Source organism: Palaemon carinicauda, chromosome 5 (genome assembly GCF_036898095.1).
Source record: "Palaemon carinicauda isolate YSFRI2023 chromosome 5, ASM3689809v2, whole genome shotgun sequence".
Taxonomy (NCBI): domain Eukaryota; kingdom Metazoa; phylum Arthropoda; class Malacostraca; order Decapoda; family Palaemonidae; genus Palaemon; species Palaemon carinicauda.
The window spans coordinates 112,102,829-112,113,364 of record NC_090729.1 but is presented as its reverse complement, the minus strand read 5'-3'; positions in this window follow the sequence as shown (position 1 = coordinate 112,113,364).

The following is a 10,536-nucleotide window of genomic DNA, read 5'->3' as shown; positions in this document are numbered from 1 at the left end:
TTGTGTGTATTTACAGTCAAATCTACAAACAAGACTTACGTGTTTCATGTGTGCTCTATTTTATCACGTGTGTTTTCATAGAGGTAAACAGAGATGCGTGCATGTTTTATGATAGTTGATATGAGGATTGTGATATTTGTATGTACGCATGCGTTTTCTGCATGCATATTATTTATTTATATATATATATATATATATATATATATATATATATATATATATATATATATATATATATATATATATATATATATATATATATATATATATAGAGAGAGAGAGAGAGAGAGAGAGGAGAGAGAGAGAGAGAGAGAGAGAGAGAGAGAGAGGAGAGAGAGAGAGAGAGACGTGTTTTTTATATGCTAATTTGTGTATGATAATGGGCAATTCAAAGATACCCTTATAAATACTTCCATGTATTTATTGTATGTACTCTTTTAAATACACTTGAACTTTTGTTTTTAAATAGCCGCATATTTTTATAAATGCACAGTCAAAAAGAATGAGCTTGTGTACGACATATACAGTAAATGTGTTGTAATGTGTGATTAATGACAATATTTATAAGCAACATGTTGTTTGTACATTCTGGATGCATGCATGATTAGCCTACAATCACAAGCACGTGTATCTTATACGCATGCGCATGACTCAATAACTCATGTTTAAAACTAATTAACGCCTTCGAGCCTAATTCAAGAATAACTAACGTTGAACTGGACACCTCGTTTAATATTATGGAGATATTTAAATATTGAAAATAATCTTTTTAATTAATAATTAGATTTCTAAATATTAAAAATAACTTTTTTAATTAATAATGAAATTACGTTGGGTCTGAAAAATAACTTTTGAAAATAAAATTTTTGATTAATAATGAAATTACGTTGGGTATGAAAAATAATTTTTATAGAGACCTTTTCATCCATACTTCAAAGGTATAACAGTCAGGTTCTCTCTCTCTCTCTCTCTCTCTCTCTCTCTCTCTCTCTCTCTCTCTCTCTCTCTCTCTCTCTCTCTCTCTCTCTCTCTCTCTCTCTCATTTATACCCTACCAAGATGACTGAATAACGGATTTTAAGCGAAGCGAAAAATCTATTTTTGGGTGAGATGGCCATGTCGTCCTGATGGAAGTTCCTAAAGGGTAGCTTTCTTGGGTATATATAACTACGGCGATATTCCCAGAGAATTTATCTTAAGGTACCCAGAATTCTAACTCCTTGAGCGAATATCCCTAATAAAAGAACCAGGGATATCGTGAAATATCAGAGGACGTATTCTTGACACGCTACATAGCAATCTGCACCCCGAACAGAGTTAACACTTCGAAGGGGTCAATTGGCAAGAAAACGAAAAACGAGAAAGAAAGGAGAGCCGCTCGCAAGGTATCTCTCCTCTCCCGTTTCGTAAGTGTGCATTGCGCCTCTCGCGGCGCCATCCGTATTCCTTGTAGCGATACACGAGGTGCTACAGATACTGTATGTAGGGAGGGAACCTACAGCCCTTTTTAGAAGAAAAGGGAAGGGCGGGGGTCCATCAGGACGACATGGCCATCTCACCCAAAAATAGATTTTTCGCTTCGCTCAAAATCCGTTTTATTGGTTATCCTCCTCTTATATATGTATAATTGTTGTTTAACCGGTTTTATTTTATTGATTGTTAATAAACTAGTTCTTGTGAACCTTGCGTCTCCTTCGCCTGTGTCATTTTACTTGAAATGATTTAGCATTACGTTTACTATGTATATTTATCTGGGATAATTCTAATAGATTGTTCCTTTATGCAAGCATTTTTGCATTGGTTTATGCTTTCCCCTAGCGGGAGGACTCCATGCCCTAAGGGGACGGTGGCGGATATGCAAGTTTTCCTCCTACCCGGATATAAACCTTTGTCCAATCCAGTAATGAACGGGGAACTGGTCGATATTTCATATTGACTCAGTGGTTCTTTACAAACTATGCTTTACATGATATAGGGTGAGACCACTATATTGGCTTGTCTGTTATTCATACATAGGTATATGTACTCTTCGAGACTTTTCCAGAGTCTAGTATGACTCTTCCCTGTTGGGGGCAGGAAGCACTAACATGGTCTATGGTTAGATGAAAAGATGTATGACGGTAACATCTTGGGTCTCTAGGTCTAGTTGGCCAGGAAATACCTTCGGGGAGTACGGCATGTTTTGAGAATCCACAGATACAGTAATGCTCTGGTATACTTCCATCAAGACGACATGGCTTGCGCCCAAAAATAAGCATAAGCATGATAGTAAACAGAAAACTTGTTTATCTGAAAGAAAACATTAGCGCCACTTTTAACATACCGAGGTATCAAAATCATAAAAGTCTGTATTACTAATCAGTTACATTAGCGTTGGAAACGCTTGGCACACGTCTGCAATTATGCTAGGTTCACCTTTGAATATGGAACAGTCAATGTGGGCACCCTAGTGCCCTAACACTTAGTTTGTAGAACAGTTCGGAACTACACACTCACCCCGGAATTAATCGTCCCAATTAAATCCACTGTTCCTCACAGAGTTAAACAGTAGGTTTAACGATACTACCCACTGCTACCACGGACCTCTTCAGTTGCTCCACTTGCTTCGCATAGTTACGAAAGAAAACTCTGGAAGACTTCCAGCCAGTGTATGAGCGAAGATGTTCGAAATCCACACTATTAAAGAAATTTAAGGATGAGGCAACTTTCCTCGGATTGTGACCTCTGGGTGTACTGTCTGGATCCGCTCTGCAAATAAAATAGGTGATTTTTGCCCTAAGTTGTTTCAGCGATAAATTTGAGCTTGATGTTTCTCCCCTGAATAGTTGTCCACCCCTGAAGTCTGAAGTTCTACGAAGATAGACCTTTAGGCATTCCACTGGACATAGAGATGCATCTTCTTTCAGAGGGCAGATTCTCCAGGGACCCCACCTGTTGGTGGGTAACTCGTTCTTGGCGAGAAACGTAGGATCCGGAAACAAGTTCAGTTCTCCCCCATCCAAGAACTGAACACGACCTTCCTCTCTCGAGAGGGCTACAATTTCACTAACCCTGGCCCCCGACGCGAGTGCAAACAGGAAAATAACTTTTTGGGTCAAATCCTTTAAAGCACACTCCTCATTGTTCAACAGCGAAGCGAAATGAAGAACTTTATCTAGAGACCATGAAATGGGCTTTGTCTGAGCCTAGCACAGGCTTCCGGAATTTTATTAAAAATATCGTTAGAGAGGTCAACCTGGAAGGCATATAAAATGGGTCTTGTCAAAACAGATTTACACGTTGATATTGTGTTGGCTGCTAACCCTTGACCATGGAGGTGGATGAAGAAAGATAAGCAGAAGTCCGTCGAGATCTTTTGCGGATTCTTCGCCTTAACAAAGGCCACCCATTTTCTCCATGATGACTCATATTGCCTTCTAGTGGATTTGCACTTATATTCCTCTAGGAAGTCTATACTGTCTTTCGAAATCCCGAAACGTTTGCTCACCGCTAGGGAGAGAAAATCATGAGCTGCAGGTTCCGGGTTTTCTGTGATGAAGCGCAGACAGTCGACTTCTGAACTCGCTGGGTCAGAACTGGATCTGGTAACGGTAGACACTTCAGCCGTAGTTCCAATGCCAGAGGGAACCACACGCTGTTAGGCCACTTGTGAGCCACTATTGCCGCTACTCCCTTGAAAGATCTCAGTTTGTTGAGGACCCTCAATAGAAGGTTGTGAGGAGGGAACAGGTAAATCCTGGACCATCTGTTCCAGTCGAGGGACATCGCGTCCACTGCTTCCGCCAAGGGATCCTCGTACGGGGACACGTAAAGGGGTAACTTCTTGTTGTCTTTCGTCGCAGAGGTCTATCTGCAGTTCTGGGACTTGACTCAAGATGAAGGAGAATGATCCTGCATCTAGGGACCATTCCGACTCTATCGGTGTGAACCTGGATAGAGCGTCCGCTGTCACATTGCGGACTCCTTGAAGGTGAACTGCCGACAGGTACCACTTCTTCTTTTCCGCCAGTCAAAAGATGGCCAACATCACCTGGTTGAGTGGTGGTGACCTCGATCCTTGTCGATTCAAGCATCTCACAATCACCTCGCTGTCCATTACCAACCTTATGTGGATCGAGCGACGAGGGGAGACTTTCTTCAAGGTAAGGAGTACTGCCAGAGCTTCCAGAAAGTTTATGTGAAATGTCTTGAATATATTGGACCAAGTTCCTTGGGCCTTCTTCCGATGAGAATGACCTCCCCACCCCTCCTTCGAGGCGTCTGTGTGAATAGTCAACGAGGGGGGAGGTGGCTGAAGAAGCACCGAATTCTTTAGTTGCCTGACTTGGGACCAAGGCCTGAGAAGCGTACGTAGACGAAGCAGTACTGGTCTTATCAGATCTCTTCACGCGTTTTATGCATAACTTCTCCAAACTCCGGTTGCATCCTTTAGCTGTGCTCTTAGCACTGGGTCTGTTACTGAGGCAAACTGGAGAGAACCCAGCACTCTCTCCTGATCGCATCTTGATATTCTTTCGGAATCCAAAAGTCTCTTGACAGAACCAGCTATCTCCTTCCTCTTCTTCGCCGGGATGGAGAGTTGGCGTGACACTAGGTCCCAGTGGATTCCCAACCACTGGAACTTTTGAGATGGAGAAAGTCGAGACTTTTTTCTGTTGATCTTGAAGCCTAGATGCTCTGGGAACTGGATCACCTGTAGGGAAGCTTGCAAACATTGTCTTGGATACTGCCCACACCAGCCAGTCGTCCAGGTAGGCTACCACCTGGATTCCCTTTAGGCGTAATTGTTTGAGAGCTACGCTCGCAAGCTTCGTGAAGATCCTTGGGGCTATGTTTAGCCCGAATGGCATGGCTCTGAAGGCGTAGAGTCTTCGATGTAGCTTGAACCCTAGGTAGGGGGAGAGTTGGCGATTGATTGGAACGTGCCAATAGGCGTCTGACAAATCTATGGAGACGCAATATGCCCTTTTGGGCAGTAAGGTCCTTATGTGTTGTAGTGTTAGCATCTTGAACTTGCAGTTCACTATGAACTTGTTGAGTGGCGACAAGTCCAGAATGACTCTGAGTTTTTCTGAGTCCTTCATGGGAACACAAAACAGCCTCCCTTGGAATTTGATGGACTTTACCCTTCAGATTACTCTTTTCTCCAACAGTTCTTGAATGTACTCCTCCAGAACGGGGGTGGAATGTTGGAAAAATCGAGGGCACGTGGGTGGAGTGCTGTACCAGCTCCAACCCAGTCCATTCTTGAGTAGGCTGTGGGCCCAGGGATCGAAGGTCCACCGATCCCGAAAATTCTGAAGTCTCCCTCCTACCGGTATCATCTCACTTTGGCTGCTGTTGCCCTGAGGTCTTGTCTCCTTAACCGCAACCACCCTTGAATCCCCTCCCCCTTGAGGGGCGTCTAGACGAACCTCTGGCTGCTCCTCTAGGCTTCGCTCAAAAGGTAGTTGACTGCCCCTCGAACGCTGGGTTAAATGCTGGAGACTGCGTCGACACGGCTTGGGGTACCCACTGGTACGTGGTCGGGGTTTGTGCCACCATCTGGGGCACTGTAGGCATAGGAAGTTGTTGCTGCTGCTGTCTGAATGGCTTGGCTGGCCGAGAGGGTAGCCTAGTCTTATTAGTCTTCCTCTTTGGTTGGGGACCCTCATCCGGGGAAGACTTTCTCTTGAGAGATAGGCCCTACTTCTGGAGAAGGTTTCTATTCTCCGTGGCGGCCTTATCTACAACCTCCTTGACCGCTTCACTAGGGAAGAGGTCTTTGCCTCAAATGCTGGAGGAGATTAGCTTCCTTGGCTCGTGCCTCACCGCAGCCGAGGCGAACACGAACTCTCTACAAGCCCTCCTAGCTTTGACAAAGGTATAAAGGTCCTTCGTCACTGTGGCTAGGTGTGTTTTAGCCACTACCATAAACATTTCATGGACCTTGGGGTCACTTACCATTGTCTCCAGAGTCGTTTGATGAGACATTGTGGCAGCAAATCTTTCTTTTGTCTCAAGCTCCCTGCGCAAAAGAAAGTCAGACAGCTTGGGGAGGTTCTCACCGAACTGATGTCCGGCAATATCAGCCTCCAACTTCCCGACTGAGAAGGTAAGATGGACGTCCTTCCAGTCCTTGTGGTCCATGGGTAGGGCCAAAGACAGAGGTTTACACTCCTCCAAGGAGGGGCATGGCTTACCTGCCTCGATTGCTTTCAGCACAGCTGAAAACCCTTTCTGCATAAAGGGGAAGGCTCTAGAAGGAGAGGACACAAAGGAAGGGTGCTTCTTACTCAAGGCAGTTACTTTTGAGTTTATGAAGCCCCTCTCTTTCATCGAGCTTGACAGTAAAGCTTGAGCCTTAGCGTGGTCCAAAACTATGACCTCCTTCGGCTCCATTTCTTCCTTTGAGGCTGGTTCCTTCCTTAGACGGACATAACAGTCCAAATACGACTCCTTGCTGGGCCAGAATTCCACCTCCTCAAGGGGGACTGAGCCCAACTTCTCCGAAGTGACGATTTTTCCCGTCGTCATAGGCATGTGCTCGGCATACCTCCAAGGGTTGGCATCTGAGCACAAGGGAAGGTCTTTCACGCTGAGCTTCTTCTGGGGCCCACGTGATGCTGCAAGTCTCCGTATCTCCAGCTTCATTGCAGCAGCCTTCTCATTATTTTCCCTCTGCATCTGTTGGATCATTCCAACGATGGAGGAAAGGGTCTTTCCCAGCTCATCTGGGAGAGAGGACGATGTTGAGGGAATAGGTTCAGGGGCCTGAACCGGAGTAGCCGACACCTCGTCGAACTCTTCCTCTTCATTGTCTGGAGCCTGCTCTTCTTCCTGGTCTTCTGCCAGAAGGTCTTTTTCCAAACACTCGGACACCTCCGACATCCTATCGTCCAATTGGATGTCCTGCAGGGCATCCGCGACTTCAGCATCCACCGGGATCTGAACCAACGGTATCTCCGCTTGAGGCTGGGGAATCACTGCCTCAGCTGACGCCTTGGGGAAAAGGCAAGCCCTCACCTTCTCACTTGGAAGATAGGGGCCAGAAGTGTTCTTCTGAAAGCCCCTTACCCAGGTACGAAGCTTCTCCCTTGCTGCGTCCCTTGACTCCGCCGTCTTAGGGGAATCAAAAGCCTCAGTAATCAGGTTTGTGCATACGGTACATACCTGCGGGTCCCAATACCAGAGATCACCTTTGGAGACTGCACATGCTGCGTGCCTCCTTCACAAGTCATGTCCGCAGAAGTTCTTGCTGCGGACTTGCAGAAAACGCTTCCACACTTCGGATGGTCCTCCTGTAAAGAGAAGAAAATTCCATGAGTATCAAGTGAACTACGTATCACTGGATATACATAGCTTAGAATAACTAAACTAGAAAGGAAAGACACACACTTGTATTTCCCGCACAGTCAATTGCTGCAACCTTCCAGATAATAAAATCGTATGGTTAATCTATTCTAGAGCGACCAATAAATAATTTCCAGAGGAAACAGGTGTAGCTCACACCCAAATAAGTGATTTTAAAATGCTGGATAGTAGATAAGAAATAACTCACTTTCTTTATCTGTATGGTCACACCAAAGGGCTGTGCAAGACAACACAAAAGTGTTAGAAAAACTTAGTGTTGTAACATATACTATACTATAGTTTTCTCCCTACAGTATATACTATACTGAAAAATACTGACTACAGTATAGAAGGTAATGTGCCGGCCGGCACACACCTTAACTAGTTCCAAAGTATACTACTTATAGACTATAAGGTGGAAGAACTCTGGTTCAAATGCGTGTGCCGGCCGGCAGTCACGCTGGCAGTGACTGCCAGCCGGCAACTACACAAGATAGCACACGGCAGAACCTCGGTGTGTTTCTACTGCCGGCCGGCAGCTAAACAACAACAACACCCGGCTGCCGGCCAGTAATCGTAGCGGCCGGCAGAACAATGGTGTGATATTATAGCCGGCTGGCAAAGGTATACAACCAATGCCGGCTGGCAGCAAAAGAACCAGAGAACTCCGACTGCCCGGACTTAGGCCGGCAGCCGGGCTAGGGTACAACCACTAGAAGAAAAACAGAATGGATGCCGGGATAAGAGACTGTACTGCCTCGTAGCCTGGCAACCCGAAAGAGTGCACATAAGGAAGGGGAGAATATAACTTCAGGCTTCCTGACCAATGCCATCTGGCTCTACAGACAAACATGGATGAGAGACCAAGGGAGGTCCGGGTAGCACTCAAAGCAGAAGTGCGTGCCGGCAAGGGACTTAGTCAACCCCACATCCTAACCTATGCTAGGTACAGATGTAGAATGATGGACAGGGATGCAATGGCTAGGCCATCACCAAGGAAAGAGGGGGAAAGGGGGAAGAGGGTCCTGCCAACCTTGCTCTAATAATGAATCACCCGCAGCCAATAGACTCATCTTAGCCTAGGGGAGATCGGAGGAGGGAGGCCAGCAATACTTGCCAACTCCCTCGGAACCAAAGCAAGGAAGGCGTTGTTATTCACATAAAAAGAGGATCTCATCCTCCACACCGAGAGCAACAACACTGGACTAGTCTGTTAGAACACAAAAAGAAGGAATCATCTCGTACAGAAACCTTCGAAAGTGAACTAAGGAGGCTAAGCCTCCTATGTCTGCTGTCAGTCTAGCCAGGGAATCTCAACCACAAAGCTAGACAGAAACAGACTCAGACTAAGAACTCTGATGTCCTACCCCCTTCCTGAAGCCAGACTTACTGGAAACAGGAAAGAACAGAAACACCCTAATATAGTTGTATCTAAAGTCAATTCAGATAAACCATTAGGGTTAAGCCCAAGGCTAAAGCAGAGGGAAAGGGATTGCACACATTCTCCGAAGAGAAGAAAGCAACCGGGAAGTGTGAGAAAGTATACTATGGCCCCATAGACAACTAGCCTAGGCGCGAAGAGAATCGATTACCTAAATCACCGAAACTCACTCATATACTATCTTGGAAGAAAATCAATATAGTCTTAAATGTATAAAACTGCCTAAAGCTTCAATAAAATTTTAAAACACTCGGAAATATGATTATCATGCAGGAAAGTACTAGGGCCAAACGACTAAGCTACAAGGTCTAGCGTAGGCCAGAATCGGAAAATCCTTCGCCAAAACGGAAATACTAAAAGCATCATATAAAGAAATCCTATGTAACGCTGAATAGCTAAAATTATCAAAGCGAAACAGCTGGGAACGTCGCTCTGGCTAACTAAATAACTCATACATAGCGAGCGACAGCGTCCAGAACGCCTCCGGTAGGCAACAGCTCTTGTAACAACGATATCACTATCAAATTATTTTAAAATTACCAAGAGCTTACATTTATATATAAAAGAAATAATACTCAACTTATCAGAAGCAGAAGAAGTTGGAGAAAGCATTATAAAGTTGAAATAATCCAAGAATTGCGAGATAACACAGGGAAAAACACCAAGTTGTTGAGCTACGCAAAAAGAAATACAATGCACGCTTACGAAACTGGAAAGGAGAGATACCTTGCGAGCGGCTCTCCTTTCTTTCTCGTTTTTCGTTTTCTTGCCAATTGACCCCTTCGAAGTGTTAACTCTGTTCGGGGTGCAGATTGCTATGTGGCGTGTCAAGAATACGTCCTCTGATATTTCGCGATATCCCTGGTTCTTTTATTAGGGATATTCGCTCCAGGAGTTAGAATTCTGGGTACCTTAAGGTAAATTCTCTGGGAATATCGCCGTAGTTATATATACCCAAGGAAGCTACCCTTTAGGAACTTCCATCAGGACGACATGGCTTGAGCCCAAAAAAGTTTTTTCTTTGTGAATTTTCCCTTTTATCATTAATAAAATGCTTTGAAAAGCAATGCATATTTTGACCAGTTCCTTACATGTGTTCAATCATTTAATGATAATCATAATATAAATTCGCTTAACAAAGGAATTTTTTATAGGTTATGTTGTGACGCTTATTTAACTTTTACCTTTTTATAAAAAGTTCTTGAGAATTTCTAGTACTTCTAGAAATAGAATTATATAGAAACTGCAAGTTTTTAATAGAGCATTTGTCTCAAAGCCATTTTGATTTTTTTTTTTCATTTCGAATGACAGGAATTTTTCAACATCTCAGAGTAGCCTAGGCTTGATAATTTGGAGAACGGAATCTAGGGTAAATAAATCTACATAATGATTGTCTATTTTCGAAAGAAGAAAAGATAGATATACATTACAAAATCCAAGAAGAGGATAAACAACATAGGTGACAACACATCGCCTTGGAGTACTCCACTATTCACTTAATTGGTTGAAGGATCTATTGGCATCAATTTTAGCCTTCTGATACTAATATGTAATTTAAAAAATACGAGGTCACCTAGCCTTTTGGCTAGTACAGGAGTAACTTGTTCGCCTAGCATTCACATGGCAGCAGATCGATCCCAGCCCGTGACCGTGAGTTTAAGCTGTTTACTGGGTAGGCCACTGCTGTGGTTGGGCACCACAGTGGGGGTGTTGGGCTTGCCTGGCTGATGTTCTGGTGACTATCAATTCTGTTGAAATGGGAAA